Here is a 19,121-nt window from a genome sequence, read left to right as displayed (position 1 = left end):
AGGTTTAAAGACATTAGCAAACTTGTCCACCTTCACTCAGATAGGAAATGATAGGATATTGCTATCTCGGCGACACTCTTCAAATTTGACTTTCTCCGTAAGCCCACAAGCCATGACTACGTTTATCCCGGTATAAGCCATTCTCTCACTTTTGCGCTCCCCTCCCCCTGATCTCCAACTATTTTTGGTTTATTTGAACAAAACCATTGGTTGATACATAAAACAGGTTGATTTTGACCCGAATGCTAAAGCATTTGCTTCCTTCTCACAGGTGCATGAAGCCCTTCCCTGGGCTTTACCCAAGAGACAAGGATGAGATTAAATAAAATTCAAGTGATATCAGCAGTGCATGGGCAGATGGGAGGAGTCTACACTGGAGGTAGGAGGATCCTTTTTTCTTTCTGTTCGATACTTTACACACTCAGGTCCTGTTGGGCTCACAGCCTCAACCACACATCAGCTTTCTCTCCAAGGCACTGGAATCTTTGCATTCTAACTTTTTTGTTAGCATTCAAGCATCTTTTACACAAAAATATGTTATTTCCACATGACAAGTGCTGGGAAAACAGATATATATATATGATATCAGTCAATCAGTGATCAAATATTTACTGAAAGAGCACAATGTGCCAGTTTTTAGTCTGCTTTTGATGATGCTGGAATACAATTGGGCACACACAAAAAAAAAACAGTCACTGCATTGCTGGAGTCTGCATTCAGGTTGAACACTAATGACCTTTTCATGTATCTGAGAGGAAGACTATCATTTACCCTTTCTCTCATAACCTCACAATTTCCTTCCCATCCCTATGGTGACAATATTGGCCCTTGTGGGACTTAGTCCATGCATCTGTCCTTCCTGCCACCTTCAACCACAGTACTTGCCCTATGCTACTGTGAATTATTTTCTCTTCTCATTTTTTTGTGATATGATTTCTCCAAAGATAAACAGGAACATGCTTGACACTGCAGAATTAGACATTCTAAGACATTTTTTCCCTCCTCTAGTCCCTCAAGGTCTAATTAAGAAGGTTTGGAGCAGGAGGATCTGTCAGGCTACAGCTCTGTGATGTGACAGCAAACTCACTGCCCCTCAGGCTCCTGCAAGTAGCCAGGTGTGCACCAAATGCACCTCTATCCCCCTTTCTTCCTCCATCGTTGACCCTTTTCACTTCGGAGCCTCCCACTTCCCAGAGCAGCAAGGAGACGAACTTTCCCACTCCCTGAAGTACCCATCTTCTATAAGCAGGTATAAACACATTAAGTAGCTGAGGGTCAAGCAGCAAGACATTATGGAGACATAGTCAACTGGGCATCACATTCCTTGCATAAAAGCATCCACATTTGCTTTGCACATGGTACCAAATACCATGTTTGAAGTCCAGATCTTGGAACAGACAACCAGCTTGCTGAGCCTGATAGACAAGCTTCTTGGCTTAATATTAGAAATCTAGAATTCCACAGATACTAAGATGGTAGGTTGGTATTAATGTTTCCATGACAAAATAAGGTAAAATAATTTGAACAGAAAAAGTCCTTGCTCATTGTTTCAGGAAGGAGTAGAATATCTGGGAGATGTTTCCCTCACTTCAAAATTGAGTTTATATTTCTCATCAGGAGTCAAGATACTGTGGAATCCATGGGTACAGGCCCTGGCTGCCCATGCTGACCCTAGAGGCTGCTCGGTGCCCTGGAATATCTCTGGCCACAGTATATTCTTTCTGAGCTCACTCATCATAGCACCTTCAGCACTGAGTCCAGTACAGAAAGTGTTTCCCAAAGAACCTTAGGGGAGGTGAGTGATGCTTGTGGAACCTCTGTGCAGAAGGGAGGGGATTACACCAGGACTGTGATTTGGTCTGTGAAAAATCAGAAAAGTTCCTGAGAGCAGAGGAAATAAGAAAAGGGGAGGAAAGGAGCAGCTAGGAAAAGCAGGCAGACAGAATGATGACTTCTCCCAGGGAAGAAAAACAAAGGAAGTAGAGAGAGCAGAAAAGAAGTAGGGAAGGAAGGAGGAGGGGTAGGAAGAGAAGAAGGTAGAAGAATTGTGTATCTAGAAAGCTAGATAGAAGCACGTGTTCACTCATACATACACACACACACACAGAGCACATACTGCAGTCAGGGGAAGAAATAACTGTGGAATGAAATGTGATAGCTTTAAGCAAATTAATGTGATTTTTAATATGCATGGTATATGTTATTACTGGCAGGAAAACCAGAGCATTCTTTTTTCACAACTAGATATTTTCACACATAGTAAGACATTGAAAATCAACTCAACAGGCCCAAGTGTTCACTTTGTTCTCTGCATTATTATAAAATAAATAAATAAACCTGGAAGTTCATTTGCCATGACCACGACTTCTGCCTCTCTCCCCATATTACCTGTCCTTGTTCTTCCTGTGAACTTTTTTTCTCTTTCTTTCTTTTTTTTGTACCTGTTTCTTTATGCACCCTCAGTCCTGCTGAGTTTGTCTCATTGAAGAAATCTTGAAGAGGAAAGAGTGGAAACTGTGGCGCAGCAGGGTTTTGGGTGGACAGGGTACCTCAAATTGTCACTTATGTTATTAGCAGGTATCTGTGGTGTGGGTGAAGTGGTCAATCAGCAAATATGGGTGAGCAAATATGGGTAAGTGTGGGAACCTGGACACCATCACTGTCATCCTCCTGCCCCAGGATCCTGACGCTAAAAATTCCTCTCTGCTGCAGGTATGTGCTTCCTCAGAGCACATTTGCCTTTGTTATCTCGTTTCATCATAATGATAGCTTTTAAATCAAGTCATGAATTATTTTTCCAGTTTGGCACCTGGTACACTGCAGGAGTTCAATAAATATTTATTGACAACTGTGCTGGTTTGAAGCTGTTGTGGACTCCCAAAAAGCCATATCCTTTAATCCTCATTCAATATTGCTGAGTGGGAGCTTTTTGATTATTCTCATGGACATGTGGCCCACTCAATTGTGGATGGTAACTTTTGATTAGATGGTTTCCATGGAGATATGTTCCAACCCATTGAACATGGGAGAACTTACTGGAGCTCTTTAGGAAGGAATCATTTTGGAAAAAGCTTCAGAGCTACCAGAACCAACAGAGCCAACAGAATGGACAGAGCCCTGTGGAAGCTATTGAAGAAGCCTGTAGAGAAAGCTAGCAGACATTGCCATGTGCCTTTCAACTGACAGAGAAACCCCGAATGTCATCGGCCTTCTTGAGCCAAGGTATCTTTCCCTACATGCCTTAATTTGGACATTTTCACAGCTTAGAACTATGAAGTGCAACTTAATAAATTCCTGTTTAAAAAAGCCATTCCTTTTCTGATATATTACATTCTTGCAGCTTTTGCAAACTAAACAACTTACTAACTATGATAACTGAGACCTAAGAGATTGTCGGTGAGGTAAGTGGGAGCTTACCTACTATCTTGCCTCTAACTATTGGTGTATGTGTGAGTGCCACCCAAGAAGTCACTTTGCTTACCTTCCCCATCACCCAACCTCTTCAGTCAAATTTGGGGTCCCCTGACCCATGAGGTCAGGTGGAGTGGTGGCTTGAATGCTTGTGTCCCACAGACCTATAGGATATTTGAATTCTTCCCCTTTCCTGAGGTCTCCAGCACGCTGGAGCATATTCTTCGGTTGCCTTGAGGAAGAGAGACCTTGGCTCCACTTCTAATAATTGCTCTCTTTAAAGCATCTGAGGTCTGGCTGGAGGTGGGGAAGAAGATGGGTATGGATGGAGAGATGCATCTGTGCAAGTGAGATGCATTCACTTTGATCTCTGAATGGCCTTTAGGCTGCTGATGACTCAATTAAACAAGCTGGGAGTGCTGCTCAGCAACCACAGCCTCTGCTTTCTGGCAGGGAGCTCAGGGTGTGTGCACTGTGCTGGCATGGGCTGGGCCTGCATTAAAGCATCTGCCTTAACCCTGACATTTGCTGCTCCATGTTTATGATATTATTTCTCAAGCCTTTTATTGCATTGAACATAAGTGCTAGGGCATCGGGTTGATCTGTAAGAATTTATCTAGATTCCCTTAGGTTAGTTTCTCATTTTCCATTGTCAACTTTGTCAGCATTATTGACCCAAATTGGGGCAGTAAGAGCCTGAACACTAACCATCCATGATTTCCCATGAGAGTTTGTGTGTCTCAAGGAACTATCTTAAGAGGGCCAGAGCTTCCTTATAGCAGCCAGGGCCTGGGGTGGGGGGAGGGGTCACTGAGACTGTTTTATGCCACCTCTGAATGAGTCTGAGGGCATTCAGCATGATAGACTGTGGAGAAGCTGAGCCAAGAGATGGCACAGCTGCTGCCTCTCTTCCATATGAGTATTGCATGCCCCGTTCTTCACCTTCCAAGCATATTGGCCAAAATTCCAAGAATTGTTTCATTTCTACTCATAGCAGTCATGCATTTCCCTCCTTTCATGCTCAGTGAAGGTGTGAGTCTCTGTCAGTGTCTGAAAGGGGCAAAATCATCTGCCCATCAGATGAGTGATAAGACTAGGGAAAATGGAGTGGTCCTGGCAGGAGGCTGCCAGATTGGTGAGGAAGTCCTTCACCTTAGAGAGAATGAGCAACAATGAACTCACCATCCAAGTGACTGTCTCTGAATCTGTACCCCATTCTCAGCCTGAACCCCCTTAGCTCCTCCTCATTAACAGGCCATGATGTGAAGCTAATGTTCTTGCCTGGTCTGGTGAATGTGTTTGCTACCAATTCCCTTCCACTTCCTCCAATCCTGTTAATAGATCCTCAAATACCTCTCCCTTCCTCTTGCAGAGAGCCATGTCTCAGGTAGCATCCCATTCTCTTCACCATAATTTCCAAGAACTGTGAAAGGTCCAAGATTTTAGCATAGGTTCAGACTAACAAGGTAGCTGCCACATCTCAGGGATGATGGCCGAAGACACAAGATTCCTTGGTTCAAAGGACAACTGAGTATTCATGGCAATAGGAATTGCCAGAATACAGAATTTTCATGCCAGTTCTTGAGCATCAATACCATAGGGTGATGTAAAGAAGGTCAGGTGATACCTGCATGTGCCCTGGGTTGCCTTATAGGAGAGAAGCCCAAGCTTAGGGCTGGGAATCATTTCAGTGGGATTAAGGATCCCAGATCCAATATAACGAAGATATTATCTCCCTGTATTGGGCAATAAACATACCTGACCTTTTCTATGGCGGGTGATACTCTTTATCACCCAAGGCTATTAACTGTATGAACACCTTTGAAAAACTAGTCTGGAACAAATGACCATCAGTGCTTCACTCATAAGATGTAAAGAAATGCTAGCAAACCATGGAGAAACATCATTAAACAGATCTCCAACCCCTCACCCCAGTGAGGCTGCTGATTTTTGTTTAAGTATATCTTCGACAGTCTTATAAAGTAAGAGAGTCGCTTCAGGGAAAACTGGTAAATGACTGTCTCACTTTTGTCGTTTTCTTCTCCTGGTGGCCAGAAGAAAACATCCTCCAATCTCTACCTGTGTGCTGGTTTGAAACTATTTTGTGCCCCAGAAAAGCCATGTTTTAATGCTTATTCAATTTTGTGAGAGCAGCCATTTCTTTTAATCTTGATTCAATACTGTAGGTTGGAAACTTTTGATTAGATTATCTCCAAGAAGATGTGGCACACCCAAATGTGGATGTGACCTTTTGTTGGATTGAGATGTGATCCACCCATTCCAGGTGGGTCTTGATTAGCTTGCTGGAATCCTTTAAAAAAGGAAACATTTTGGAGAGATCTAGAAATGACAGAAACCTCAGAGCCAACAGAGAGAAAGCCAACAGAAACTTCTGAGCAGAGCTAACACAGATATTGACATTTGGAGAACAGAGACATAGATGTTTGGAGATGTTTAGAGCCCAGCAAGCATCACCATGAGATGTTAAGCAAGCCAGAACCTGGAGACAGCCAAGGGAAGCCACGAGATGAAAGTCAATCCCAGAGAAGTAAAATGAGGAATGCCTATAGGAACAGAGGCTGTTCTCTGGAGCCCAGGAGAAGGGACCAGCAGATGCCAGCCATATGCCTACCCAGCAGACTGAGGTGTTCCTGACCCAATGATTTTCCTTAAGTTAAGGAGTCTGTCCCTGGATGCCTTAGTTTGGACATTTTTATGGGCTTAGAACTGTAAATTTATAACTTATTAAATTCTCCCTTTTAAAAGCTGTTCCAATTCTGGTATATCACATTCCAGCAGCTTACAAACTAAAACAGCCTGCTTCATGACACTCTTCAATGCCTTCAAATGTGTGTGTGTGTAAGTGTGTGTGTTCCAGACCTTTTGATTGTTTGGACAGGAGGGTTACTCTGATATAAATCACTCTTCTATTACACAAAGCTTGAAATCTAATAGTGCCCTTTGATAAGGAGAAGCTCTTTATTTTAATAGCACTAAATTTATCCATTTCAATATTTTTTCTTTTAAGATTAGTCCCTTTTTCATCCTATTGAAGAAACTGTTGCCTATTTCAAAGTGATGAAGATATCTCCTATGTTCACCTCTACAATCTATCTTGGATATATGTCTTCACATTGTGTAAGTAAGGGACACACACACACTCTCACACGCATTGTCTTAGAGCAATTTAATGAATGTACTTTACTTCCTTCACTGTACTGCAGTGCTACTTTTGTCATAAATCAGGTGATCCTGAGAGCATGTGTTTGTTTCTGAATTTTATATTCTACTCCATTAGTTAGCTGGTTCATTCTTGAATCAATGTCATGCTATCTGAATTAATATAGCTTTATAATATTGTGCTTGAGAGCTGGTAACATAAATACTTTAGCTCTATTTATGTTCTTTATGATCATCTTGGATATTCATAATCCTTTGCATACAAATAAGAATTTTAGAATCAGCTCATTAATTTACAAAAGTAATGCTGGAATTTTCTTGGGGTTATATTGAATCTAGAAACTCATTTTGGTTAAGAGACCTGGCTTTGCCTCTCTGGCCTCCTCTGGCCTTGTATAAGCCAATTTTGGAAAAGGAGCTGATTTGTTTGTTTATAGGTCCATAAAAGGATGAGAGAGTTGTATTTCATTCCTTATGGGCTCATAAGCTCAACTGACCAGACATGTAAAGGCTTCTGCCAATTGCTGCATACTTTGCCAGGCCTGACACTCTTCTCCATTTCCGTTCTATTCACCCCACTCCCTAGCTTTGTCCTGGCATCCAGAAGCACTGATGTTGAACCATCGTCTTAGAGAACACCAGATTGGCTCAGCAGGACTCCCAAAGCCACTCTAAAGCTTTTTATGGAAATATAGGATAGATTTTTTTTTAACCCTTTTTAAAACATTTAAGAAAAGTGAAGTAATAAAACTTAGTCCCAGCACCAAGGATCCAAGTGAGTTAATATCTTCTCTAGGAAGGGCTGCAGAGGATAGCATTCCTGACCCTATCAATGGCATGCAGGACCCTGCAGTCTTCTTGTAGAGTTGGACATTTTCTTACCTCTGAACATCTTTGCTAGGCTGACCAGCTGGCTGGCCACTAACATGAGGAGCCCAGGACACCATGAGAGCTGTGCAATGGTGGCTGGAGGGGTGAAAAAGGAAGAGGAAAGGGACAGTCCCTTCTTCTCTCATGGGAAATGGTAGAAGGCTGCCCTAGCTCTCCCACCCCCAGGACTTCCAAATGGTGACTTCCCCCAACGAGGACCCACAAGGTTGTGTTTGGTCCCTTTCTTAGTCCTCCCACATTGCAGGCCTTCAACCCACAGTTCTTTCCCTCAGGAGGCAGAAAGTTAATTGTTCTCTTATGTCTGGTTTTCAGACACACTTCCAGAGGCAAGGGACCCACTCTCACTCTCAGTTTTCCAAGCACATCCCTGTGATCTGAGATTGCCTTGTTGTTTCTGCCTTAAATCCTACTCTCCCTTCTCAGAAGCACATAATTGAATGACTGTAACTACTCTGGACAACTAATTCACATGCAGATGAATTTGGCCCCAGGAATATCTGTAGTTTTTAACAAGTAATTAGCAATGTGAGTAGCTGACTCTCTCCTCTCTGGAATCTTTATGTGTTTAAGAGAGACTGACAGATGGGAATCAAATCCAATGGTAAGAGACTTGTTCTTTTTCTTTGGAGGCAATTTGCATCCTTTAAGCACTCAGCACTCATATTTTATTCCGTATTACAGAGTTCTTCCATTAATATTTTTTACTTTCCCTGGCTGTCCCAGTGACTGTGGTCATTTAGTCATTCTGATCCAGAAACAGACACCTGGGAAAGTGTGAAGGCCTTCTGTCAGGGCCACTGCTCCTAATGCTCCTAGGAACAAGAAGGTCTAGGACACTGGTATGGTCAGTGAGGGGGGCTCAAGGGGTCAGCCTGATCCTCAACAGGTCCAAAATTGCCTGGCAGGGAAACCCACAGCCAGTGCTCAATTGGCACAGGAGGTTTTGTTGGTGTTATTGTAGTAATTGTTGTGTTATTGTTATTGGTTGTTGTTGTTGTACTGTCAGCCAGTCATGCTTCAAAGAGTCAGAGTTAGATCCCTTAGATTCCAAATTGAATTTGTTTCTCTGACCCTCAGTCTCTTCATATATTAACTGGATTCAGAAATAATTTGTTCAAGTTTATTATGTAACTTAATGAGGTAGACCATGTTAAGGTGCTCAACAAGGCAGTGGCCTAGGTGAGTTGGTTTTCCAGAGTCCCCTTAGGAGTCGTTAATCCATTCTCATCTGGAGCAATGCCAGATAGACATCACCAGCTAGTGTCAGGGAACCAGCCCCTTGTCTCAAGATCCCTTCACTTTTGAAATATCGAAATGTTTTTGACATTCCAAATGGATTTCCCTGATTCTGACAGCAGCAGTTAGAGAGTCAGTTCCACCTCTGTAAAGGCAGAAGACAGGCCTTTCATCATGGTGGGCTTGGTTGGTTCCCGATGCAGGTGGGCCAACAGCTATAAAAACTATGTGCCGAAGATTTGAAGGAAGAAAGGAAAACATGAAACAAACCTGGTTGTTTTCAAATATTGAAATCTTTGCATTGAGAAATCCAAGTATCTGAGTATTTAGCTCTCTCAGCTTTCCTTCCTGGCTTTGGCACCTGAAAAATAACTTATGAGGATGGGTAGGCTCAGGCTGTATATTTGGTCCTTTATCCTCACCTGGATCATCAGTCTCTCAAATGCTAAGTCTGTGCATCATATTTTCTTGTGTTTTCTCCAATGCCCAGCATATTCCTTGTAAACAAAATGCTCAATGAATATTTGATCACTTTCTTTGATTCCCTATCAGAGGACATGGGCTGGTTCTGATCTTCTACAGCAGATTTCTCTGGGTACTGATGTTCACACTCAGTTTATCCCTAGCCGACCTGTTCAGCTTCATCTCCCCTGCTTCCTCACTTCTGCTCAACTCAACCATTGCCCCTGGGCCAGCAGATTGTCACCTGACTGCCACATCCTCTTGAAATAGCTGTTCTCAGGGCTTTGCCTCCTAGAATCTGCTGTCAGAATTCAGAGGCTCTCTCAGATACAACTTTCATTAGGCTTCTTCTGTAAATTCCTTTAGAATTTGGTAACTGATGGTAAGAACTCCTTATATAGCACTATTAAGTAAAATAAAATGCCTGTCCACATTGGGAACTTCTAGGAGAAGGCCCCTTTCTGAGAAGGACTTTTACATGCAGAGGACAAAAGCAATTGGCCTTATAAGGTCTCTAACTATCAATATCCGGTAATGAAATTAGTTTTGGTCCGGTAGAGACAGCTTATAAAGTGGACAACCATTCCATATTAATCAATGTATATCTGCTCCCCACTTTCTAAGAGCCCTTTATGTAAAATGGAAACAATGCCAGCTAATCATAACATTTCTTCACTTGTTTCTGTGTTGGTCCTCCCCCTCGGTGGAGCTCCCTTCTACTTTCTGAATGGAATGCTGCATGATTCATGAATCACTTGATAAAGCTGAGAGACCTGAAATTGCATGAAAAGTTTCCCTTGTATTAGCATTTTACAGGCATTTTAAATTTATTCCTTTTAGCCAACCTCTGAGGTAAGTGACCCTCTCCCCATTTTGTAGGTGAGAAAATGAAAATACTGAAAGACAAATGTATTGCCTAAGTTTATGTGGTTAGTAATCAGAAGAACCAATTACTTCTAATTCTTCTCATTCCTCTTTCAGAGTTAAAGTCTTTCCTTAAATTGTACCTGCTGTGACATTAATACTTAATACACATACCTCCTTGATGTCATTGTCTATAGACCATCTACATTTACCACTAGTTTCAAAACATTTTCTGAGCAGAGACCATATCAGTCAGAGTTCTCCACAGAAAGAGAACCAAGAAGATATATATATATATACACACATACATACGTATATACATATATATGTATACACATACACACACAAACACACATACATTCCATATATATGTAGTATAGATATGTAAATATTATGGGATTTATTATAGGAATGTGTAAATATTATGAATATGTAAATATTATGGGATTAATATGGGAATTTATTCATGCAACTGTGGAGATTGACAAGTCCAAATTCTACAGGGCAAGTCTAAAGCTGGGAGCTCCAATGAAGGTTTCAGTAAATTCCCAGAGAGTAGTTGGCTGGCTGAAATACAGATGGAAATTTTTCTATCTGACTGCTAAAATTACTAGTTTTCCTTATAAGGCCTTAAACTGATTCGACAGGACCTTTCTCATTGCTGAAGACAATCTCCTTTGTTGATTGTAAATGTAATCATCCATAGATGCAAACAATTAACTAATGATTTAAATCCACAAAATAAATTCACTGTAACAACGAGGCCAGTGTTTGCGTGATCAAACAACTGACACCATAACCAGTCCGTCCCTTGTCAACTTGGCACCCATACATGTCTCCTTAAACCACATTTGATTTCTAAATAAAAACAGTAACAGTCATACTTCCATCTAATATAATTCAAATGTCCTGAGTATAACCAGAAATGCACTAACATTTTTCCCAATACTTGGATAATATTCACTCTTAAACTTGATGACATACATATGACTTAATACTATGACAAAAAGATAACACAAATTATATGATAAGAGGACGAGGTAGAGAAGAAATATGTTTTGGAAGAAATATGCATAACCATTACAGTCCTTGTTTCTGTGATTGGTCATACAGTGATAACACATATTTATCACATTTATCACTACCTTCTTCCACTACCCATTCCATGTTTCCTCAGCTGGCCATTGTTCTTTGCCTGGTGAGGTGGCCCAAACATTCACTCCTGAAGTTTCTGGGCCATAGTTAGTCCTTCTTGGATTGGGTTGTTGTACTTTTCCATTCACTTTAATCACAGGGCATTGTAATACTAACAGAGGTGCTAAGGGTTCTCCTGCATTCAGGCACGTTCTTCTTTGCCTCCATTGTGTATGTAGTAGTCCTATTTCCCCTTGATAATCAGTATCAATCACTGATTGATATTTTCCTTTTGCCTGTTGATTCAGAGGCATAAGGAGTCCAAAGTGGCTGGGTAGCAATCTTAACTTCTGTTCAAAGGAATTACTATTGTGCTTCTGGGTGGGAGCAGTCCTCCTTTTGGAACTAAGACCTGTAGAAGAGCAAAGGTTAAGGTCATTGGGACAGGAAGCAATTTTTTCTTCTAGTGGATCACTATGGGTATAGTCAGTGGTACAACTGCAATTTCCATCCCTTGATTCCTGGAGCCGTGGATCCTGGCTATGGGGGAAATAACCTTATAGAGTGCACACAGATTAGGAGCATCCACAGTCTCCTGGAGAAGACTGACCTGGCCCTGAAAGGTCAACTAGTTGGCACTGTAATTAAGTTGTGAAAAGGCTAGTTCACTGTTCTATCAATTCACCTGCTTCATAATGATGGGAAACATGTAAGACCAGTGAATTACATGAGTATGTGTTAATTCCCATACTTCATGTGCTGTGAAGTGGATTCCTGGTTAAGAAGCAATGCCGTATGGAATACCATGATGGTGGATAAGACATTCTTCTGTCAGTCCATGAATGGCACTCTTGACAGAAGCATTGTATACAGGAGAGGTAAATGTGTATGTGTCTATTCCATTAAGAACAAAATTTTGGACTTTAAATGATGGAAATAGTTCAGTGTAATTAAACTACCACTAGAGAGCAGGCTGATCACAATGGGGAATTGTACCACATCAGGGACTGAGTGTGGATCTCTGCTGCTAACAGATTGGGCACTCAGCAGTGGCTATAGCCACATCAGCTTTGGTGAGTGGAAATCCATGTTACCAAACCCACTCATAACCTCCATCCCTACCAGTATGCCCACTTTGTTTACGAGCCCATTGGGCAATGACCGAAGTGGTTGGGGAAAGAGGCTGACAAATATCCATAAAACACATCACCCTATCCACTTGATTACTAAAATCCTCCTTTGCTGAAGTCATCTATGTGTGCATTCACACGGAACACAAATCTCTTCATGCTTTTTGCCCATTCAGAAAGGTCTATCCACATACTTCTTCCTCAGACCTCTTTGTCACCAAGTTTCCAATCATGTTCTTTCAAAGAACTTGACCTTCCAGACAACCATTGGCTACAGCTTATGAATAAGCATTCAAAAGCACCTTGAACCACTTCTCCTTCCAAGCAGAATGAACACCTAGAAGACTTCCCTTCACTACTGTCCTTCAGCAATATCCCAGAAACAGGCTGAAGTGTGGCATCTGTCCACTTTCAGGTGTTACCTGAATATCTTCCAGAGCCATCTATAAACCAGGCCTGGGATTTTTTTCTTTCTCAGTCAATTGATCATAGGGAACTTCCCTATTCAGACTACTCTGCTTACTGCTTTGATTCTGCTGTCCATTATGGTAGCTACACCCAGCTTCTCTTTTGCAATTTAGTGCTGACATGTGGCTTCTGCCAACCCAGGATCCAATTATTCCCATTAGGTTTAAGGATCTAAATTCAGGGACAGTGGTTCCCAGAGTAATATTTGACCTTCAGAGAAGTGTGACTACAAAGGCGTTTAGAGATGGTGAAATTGCTCTCCTAAATGTTTTCCTTACTATCCTGTTGAACCGTACATCCTCTGAGTATTCCTGGGGTGGTTGGTCAGGTTTTACATAACAAATCCACTCTAACATTCCCAATTCTCTAAGTCTTTGGCTGCCTTCATCTACATTATAGCAGGGCAGTTTCAGCATTTCAAGTTTCAGTAATGTAGGTCACATTCCGATCCATCCTTCAACCAAGACCGAACAAACTGCTAGAGCCCTTCCTAACCCCATAATATATAGCACTGAATCCAGACTCTCTACTTAGCGGGCCATAGAAATATATTTAGCCTGAGCCAACTTAATGTTCCTGCTGCCATTATTCCACATCCTTAAGAAACATTTCTACATGTTTTCCCCCAATTTCTGTATATATAAATTGGAACGGTCATGCAGTTCTTTTGGAGGGTAGCACACCTCCTCATGGGTGACACTTTGTACCTCACCTTTCCGGGCCTGTTGGGACTTCAGTCTAGTCATGAGTCTGGAAGAGAAGAGGGGTGGTGGGAGTGACTCCTGAGAGGAATTAGCAATGTCCGGGTATTCTATGACAGTTTCATCTGGTGAGACATGAGTAATCTCTTCAGGTGGCATGGCTGATTCCTCAGGGCAAACTGGAAATGGTGTGGCTGATTCCTTGGGAAAGCTGTTGCAGGTTTATCTGGCAATGAAGACTCAGCAGAACCCAAGGTTTCAATGTTTCCAACATCATCATCATCAGCCCATATGTTCCCATTCCAATTTTCAGGATCCCATTCCTTCCCAATTACTGCCTGCATTTTAACAGCAGACCTCCCACCAGAATGGGGATTCAGTTTTTCTTGTAATTCAACCACTTGCACAATGAGATTCCAATCCTACTTTACAGAAATATCAAGTCTGTGGCTACAAGAAATAAAGGAGTTTCTTTCAAGGCTGACACAGAAACTTTCATGTTCTTCATGTTGAATTTGAACAGGGAATTTGAAGCCTTGAGCTCAGCCCTTTCTTTAACAGTCATATTCAGCATACTGAGGAACAGCCAGACATCATTATACTTTTTTTTTATTAATTAAAGAAAAAAAAGAAATTAACCCAACATTTAGAAATCATTCTATTCTACATATGCAATCAGTAATTCTTAACATCATCACATAGATGCATGATCATCATTTCTTAGTACATTTGCATCGATTTAGGAAAGGAACTAGCAAAACAACAGAAAAAGATATAGAATGTTAATATAGAGAAAAAATAAAAATAATAATAATAGTAAAAAAAAAAGAAAAGGAAAAAGAAAAAAACAATACAAGCAAACAGACAGACAAAAAAAAAAAACCTATAGCTCAGATGCAGCTTCATTCAGTGTTTTAACATGGTTACTTTACAATTAGGTATTATTGTGCTGTCCATTTTTGAGTTTTTGTATCTAGTCCTGTTGCACAGTCTGTATCCCTTCAGCTCCAATTACCCATTATCTTACCCTGTTCCTAACTCCTGCTGGACTCTGTTACCAATGACATATTCCAAGTTTATTCTCGAATGTCAGTTCACATCAGTGGGACCATACAGTATTTGTCCTTTAGTTTTTGGCTAGAGTCACTCAGCATAATGTTCTTTAGGTCCATCCATGTTATTACATGCTTCATAAGTTTATTCTGTCTTAAAGCTGCATAATATTCCATCATATATATATACCACAGTTTGTTTAGCCACTCGTCTGTTGATGGACATTTTGGCTGTTTCCATCTCTTTGCAATTGTAAATAACGCTGCTATAAACATTGGTGTGCAAATGTCTGTTTGTGTCTTTGCCCTTAAGTCCTTTGAGTAGATACCTAGCAATGGTATTGCTGGGTCATTATACTTTTTAACTTCACAAAACTCTGCTAAGGTATCTAATACGTTACCACTCAGACCCTTGCCTCTTATAAGCATTTGAGTAGTCATATCTATTGATAATATTTTATGTATCTCTATTGTCAATTCATTCTGTGGAATCTAGGTCACCAGAAGTACCATTAGTGGTTTTAATCTAATCAGATTAAAGATCAAATTCCAAAACTCCAACTAACTCAGAAATCTCATCCTTAAAATTCTATTTCTCAAGAAACATTCTCAGTACCAAAATCTGTATTAATCAGAGCTCTCCAGAGAAACAGAAACTACGGGATGTATATTTGTCAATATTATGAGCTTTATTATAGAAATTGTCTCCCATGACTGTGGGGATTGGCAAATCTAACTTCTGTGGGGCAGGCAACAAACTGGGAACTCTGATGAAGGTGAAGATGAATTCCCCAGGAGAAGCTGATTGGTAGAAAAAGAGACAAAAATTCTTCCTTCTGACTGCTAAAATCATCAGTTCTCCCTTTGAGGCCTTTGGCTGATAGCTTGAGACTTCCCTCTTTGCTGAAGGCACTATCTTTTGTTGTTAGTAGATACAGCCACCTCTAGATACTAACTATTAACTAACAATTTTAAATTCCCAAAATACCCTCCCAGTAACAATCAAGCCAGTGCTTGCTTGATCAAATGACTGGACACCATAACCTAGCCAAGTTGACATATGAATCTAACTTCCACAGTTTCAACTTTGTGTCTCTCACAGCACTAATAGTATTTGGTTCATAGGGATGTTCAATGGATGCTGGTTGTATAAAGTCTATGTACTCTGTGTGTGTGTGTGTGCATGTGGCTGCACATGTATTAAACAGGGAACAAGGGACAGAAGGTAGGGTGGCAGGCTTTGGGAAGCCTAAGTTGTGTCACAGAACCTGACTCCACCACTGCATGTATGGTAGATTGGGACTGGGAACCTAACTGAACTATTCTTTTTCCTTTCTCCTCTTCACCTTTGATTTCTTAATGACTTCCTGAGACTCTCTCACCATGGGCTTGTCCCCTCTGCCTTCTTATTAACTTGTTTGAATGAGAACCAAGCCATTATGGAATAAAAGCATCTTTTTCTCCATGATTTCTCTAAAAAAAATGTTTTTTTTAACCATTTTGGTTAAAGACATCATGGTTTCTTTTAAAAAAATGATTTATTCATACTCCATATAATCCATCCTAAGCGTACAATCAATTGCTCCTGGTATAAACACATCGTTATGCATTCACCACTACAATCTATACAGAACATTCCAATTTCTTCCAAAAAGAAAGAGAAAAATCCCATACCCCCCTGTTATACCCCCCTACTATTGACATTTAGCTTTGATATAGTGTCAGTTACAAATAATAAAACAGTATTACAATATTACTGTTAATTATAGACATTAGTTCGCATTGATTTTATTTTCCCATATACCACCCCATTATTAGCACTTGTAGTAGTATCATACATTTATTCTAGCTCATTTAAAAATGTTTTTATATTTGTACAATTAACCACAGTCATCATCCACTGTAGGTTTTTCTAAGCTATGCAGTCCCCGTTTTTATCCTCTAGCTTATTTCTGGTGATATATGTATAACCTTAATCTTCTTTATTCAGTCATACTCACACTCACCTTTGTTAACTACACTAACAATGTTATTTTACCATTATGAAGTATTGCACTATCTATTTTTGAAACTTTATAATTAACCTTATTAAGCATTCTGTATCAATTATACCAATCTCTGCCCTTCTTTTTTTTTTAATCTCTTGATAACCTATGCTCTTGAATTTAACTCTCAGCATTTGCCCATTATAGTTAGTTCATATTAGGGAGACATCATCGTTTCTTAAGTAGCACTAAATCAGGTTTTTTAAAAGCCCTAGGAAGAAAATCATGTAAGAAGGACAACATGTATGTGCTGGCAAACACACCATTCCACAAGTACCCATGTACTCTCACTTGGTAATCTAGTCCATTACTCCAAAGAACAAGATTCTGTTGCAGTATCGGTGGGAAAGACCCAGCTGATGAAGTGGTTTCCATGGAAATGCTATGACAAGCTTCACAAAAGCAGCCTGTTCTATGCAAGAGAAGATGGGAAGATAGGATTAGCTGTAAAAATTAGAAGTGATGATACCCAATGCCAAAATCAACTTGTGGGTGCCTGGGGTATGGCTTGGGTAGAAGTTTGGGACTTCAGGTTTGGTGGTTGTAGTAGTTAGATTCTGGTGCTGACTTAGCCAGGTGATGGTGTCCTTTTGCTCTGTTGCTGTGGACTTAAATCATCAGCATGTGAAATTCATCTATGGTTGATTACATCTGTGGTCAGCTAAGGGAAGTGCCTTCCACAATGAGTGAGACTTAAAAGGAGGAGTCAGAAGAAAGGAGCTGTGAGTTCACTCAGACCAAGACGTTTGGAGATGCAGAAAGTTACTGCTCTTGGGAAAGCCATTTAAACCCAGAAGCTGGGAGAGAAGCCAGCAGATGCCACTGTGTGCCTTCCCAAGTTAGTACATTTATAACTATATAAATCCCCTTTATAAAAGCCAGTTCATCTCTGGTATATGGCATTCTGGCAGCCTTAGCAAACTAAAACAGTGGCCAACGTGCTGCCTGTGGCAGGGTCTGAAGACTGGCACAACCCAGACTTGGACCATTGTGATTTATTTCCTCACAGAGTCACAGGAAACTTCTTGCAAACTGTGAGAAGGATGGCTTCTCAAGGGCTCTGATTAGGTGTTACCATTTGTTACCATTTATTGAGTATTTGCCAGGCAGTCTAATAACTGGTTTCTGGGTGTTATTTAATAATCATAGGAATCGTGTATATGGAGCAGGTGTTAGGTCCTTTCTAAAATCAAGGAAACTTAAAGTGATTGATTTGGCCCCAATCTCATTACTAATAAGTTGAATAGGTGGGAGTAAAACCCGGGTCTGCTTTATATCTGTCACCAAGTTCCAGACTCCAGAATTTTGCATGGCATTTGGTCATAGGTGTTTGAATGAACAAGTGAATGAGTGGAGGTAGAGGTTAGGAACAGGGCATGCTAGTTAATGTAGGACAGGCATGTGGCAATTCCAGGTAAGGGGTGGCCATTGCTGAAAGGCTATACACCTTCTGACCACCACACTCCCACATCGACAGTGGAGACCTGGCCTTCCCTGAACTCCTGACCCAAGCCCTCCTCGCTCCCTTTGCTCCTGCCTGGATGAACAGCCCACTTTGGTTAGTTGAGTTCTGATCACTCAAGATCACTCAAGTCTCCATGCAGAGGTGCTTCTATGAAAAGCCTTGTTTGTATTTTTCTGGAAGCTTCTCATTTTCTGGAGCCTGGGCTTTGGCATCAGAATTCTGGACTCTTGGTGCCATCTTGTTTGTAGCCTGGCTCTTATCTAATGGAATAGGAGTTGTCTGGTTCTAGAAGAGGTGAATTGGCTTTTAAAGTAACCAGACCAATGGGACCAGTAGATAAAGAAACTTTCTACAATAGCCAGCTCTTCCTAGAGGAGTAGAGAAGAAGGGCAAATGTGTGAAGAAAATGGACACTTGTCAACATGTTGACAGGATTTTGCTTTTCCCTCCTTGGTCTTGTTAAAGGAATGGAAAATACCCCACCCTCCTCATGTAACCATTGACTCACAGGGTCCAAACAAAGGACCTGGAGCACACCAAACAGAGCACTCGACAAGGATCTTCTGAGCCCCGACTGTTGCTTGTGTGCTAGTTTCTCTTCAGACTCATCACCCCTGGTTTGCCTATCTCTACTGGAATGTGACACAGAAAGGTTGAAGAGGAGCAGATGGAAGCACAGTGTGGGACAGGTGAGAAAGTTATATAGGCTGTATAACAAATTACTCCAAAACTCAGGGACTCAAAACAACAACCACTTTATTACATGTTATGAGTTTAGGAACAACTTGGCTGGTAGACGTTTTGATTCACATGAAAGAGGTTGCTTGATGATATTCAGTTGGAGGATGGCCAGGTTTGGTTTGGAGGCCCCAAGGTGATTTTACTTACACACTTGTTGGATGATGAGAATGGCTAGAAGGTTGGGCTTGCATGGACCCTCAAACAGAGAACCTACATCTGTTCATTCCATGTGGCCTGGGCTCAGAGCCTGCTGTTTGGATTCCTGGAGAGAGTGTTCCCAAAGGAAACATTTTGGGAGCAAGCACTATAAAAGACCAAAAATGAAAACTAACAATTAGATC

This window comes from Tamandua tetradactyla, chromosome 8 (assembly GCF_023851605.1).
Source record: "Tamandua tetradactyla isolate mTamTet1 chromosome 8, mTamTet1.pri, whole genome shotgun sequence".
In the NCBI taxonomy this organism is placed as follows: domain Eukaryota; kingdom Metazoa; phylum Chordata; class Mammalia; order Pilosa; family Myrmecophagidae; genus Tamandua; species Tamandua tetradactyla.
Note: the sequence above shows the minus strand (reverse complement) of the source record.